This window comes from Impatiens glandulifera, chromosome 1, assembly GCF_907164915.1.
Source record: "Impatiens glandulifera chromosome 1, dImpGla2.1, whole genome shotgun sequence".
NCBI lineage: Eukaryota > Viridiplantae > Streptophyta > Magnoliopsida > Ericales > Balsaminaceae > Impatiens > Impatiens glandulifera.
In genome coordinates, this window is record NC_061862.1 from 159,343,544 (window position 1) to 159,346,006 (window position 2,463).

The following is a 2,463-nucleotide window of genomic DNA, read 5'->3' on the forward strand; positions in this document are numbered from 1 at the left end:
AACAATGGACAAAAAATTGTGATTTCTTTTAGTCAATCCCACAATTGATCAAGAATGGTTAAACAAATGAATATCTGCGGTTTTTGAAGGAATTCAGCAAGATCATATGTACATGAGGGGAACTTCATTACGTTCCTCTGAGTGCGAAGGCTACGCCCACTTGCACTTGAACGCTCTCTGATTAACGATTAACGTCTCAGAAAAAACACTTTCCCAGCACCCTCTGCACAAGTTCATTTGCAGAAGTTGTGAACACAAGGAGTAGTTTCAGGCAAAACCATCAACTTTTTACAAAGATGGCAACTCAGTTCTGCATATTATCATTATACAATTAGTCATCCAAACTTAGATGAATATTATTGCAAATTAATTTAGAAATCAGTTTCACACCTTTGAGGTCATCTTTGTCTGCCTGTGAACCCTTTCTCCCTTCTTCAGAAAGGATACATATTGTCATTCAGCCGGCAAGTGGCGGTTTTGTCCACTTTCATTCACCATCTTCATTCTAATATTGGGAGTCAAATCGGGATACCGATTGTTTCGACTGCTCCCAAATTTGTGCACAGCTAGGATAAGCTAGATCAGGCCTACAGAAGTTAACGAGCGAAACGTGGTGAAAAATAAAATGCTTCAAGCGGGAAGATATTTGTGACAATACCATCGGACCATTTTGAACCAATTTAGCTAAGAATGATTCTCAGAAAGTTAGACAGGTTTTGGTTGGCGATAGTTGAAAAATTCGCTTAAACGGCAGGCAATGGGGTGTCATCTTTCTCCTGTTGTTGGTATTAGTGGTCAAGCCGAATACGGAGCAAAACCTGTCGTGCTTTCTGATTGGATATGAGGAAACACCAGAAAACACCGACAAATTGTGCTTCGTATTCGTTTTGACCATTAATACCAACCACAGTAAAAATGAAAACTTCATTATCTATAGTCTAAATGGGACTTCCAACTTTAGCCAACCAAACCTCCCTTTATTTTCTCGATCAATCCAGCTAGAATTGGTCCAATATGGTCATATGGTATGGTCACGAATATCCTTCCCCTTGAAACATTTCGTTTGTCAACCCATTTTATGTAGGCCAGGTCGGTTCACCCTTAGTTGTACACAAATTGGGAAATAGTCGAAACAATATGATCATTTTGAACATGCTCAGATAACTCCTGAATCTTGGACTGAAACCAAATCAAGTGCAATATGAATAGAAATTTAGAATATCTTTTTATGAAGTTTAACACAAAACCATACCAATAAAAATAGAACTAGTTACTACTAACTAGATAATTAATAATTAATGGATAAAAATAAATACCTCTTGGAACCTAAAAACTTTGATGTTCTGAGTTGAAGGATGAGATTCCCATTTGTAATGTTTGTTTTACAGCAACTTGTTGGCCACTCAAACTGAGAGGCATAAATACCCTAGCTGTTACCTCCTGTTGTTTCATTCAATCAAATGAAAAGTGTTACTATAACAATAAAAAAAATAAAAAATGGACTCTAAAATGCTTTATGTAGATTACTTATTACCTGGTACATTTCAAAAGCATGTAATGATACTGATATGCTCACAAGCTGGCCCTTGGAAGACCCTGTGATGTAAACCTCACTGGATTTCCACAAAGATCAATTATATTAAAATTAGTAATAGATTCAACAACTTTTAAACGGAGTGACTGAGAGCTTATAGCCACAAATGGCATTGTTAAGCTTACTAAGTAGCCTTCGATGCCATCTTTAGAGAGAGAGAAGGACGGTCGGCGGACAGAAAATGGGGTGTGAGAAATGAGAACAAATAGAGAAAAGAAGTAAGCGTTGGATTTGCCGCCCAAAGAAGAAGAAACCCTAGATGTAAAAGTATAAGGCGAGTTTTTTATTTGCATAATTTTCATTCATATCCCTATTATCAGAGTAATGAGCATATAAAGCTCTTCAAAGTCCTAATTAATGACAAAGAACCTCCTTTTTTTTCCATCATTTCTAAACCTTCAAATTGAAATCTGCTTATTTTATATAAAAAATTAAATAAAATTCCGATTATCACAATAATATAAATTACAGTGTCAATTGTCATCATCAAAATGTAAAAAAAAATCTTTTTTAATTAAAATAAAAAATAAATTATGATTAATTTATTAAAGTTAAATAATATGATGCTAATTTTTTTTATCAAACTATCTCAAAAAAAATTCGTAACATATATCAAATTGTTACAATATGTTATTTTCATATTTACTTTGAAAAAAAAATATTATAATTGGCACAAATTTATTTTATTATATTTATATTTTCAGTTTATTCATTTTAAATTAAATATATATAAAAAATTAATTAAATACTTCTAACTGGTTTGGCCCAACCCAACCCCCAACCCGCCCGGACCAAAATGTAATAATTGAATAATAAGACCAAATTTTAAATTCTTAATATATAATATTATTAATTATATTATAAAATAT

At 33.0% G+C, this 2,463-nt stretch overlaps 1 long non-coding RNA gene across 1 annotated transcript; it reads right to left on the reverse strand.

Annotated features, from left to right (window-relative positions):
* Window positions 1-215: 215 nt before the first annotated feature.
* LOC124918653 lies at window positions 216-1,673 on the reverse strand. The gene is made up of 4 exons (XR_007097498.1): window positions 1,535-1,673; window positions 1,317-1,440; window positions 391-1,179; window positions 216-310 (listed from the first exon to the last, which is right to left on the reverse strand). It is a non-coding gene; the product is annotated as an uncharacterized LOC124918653 (long non-coding RNA).
* Between the last annotated feature and the right edge of the window lie 790 nt (window positions 1,674-2,463).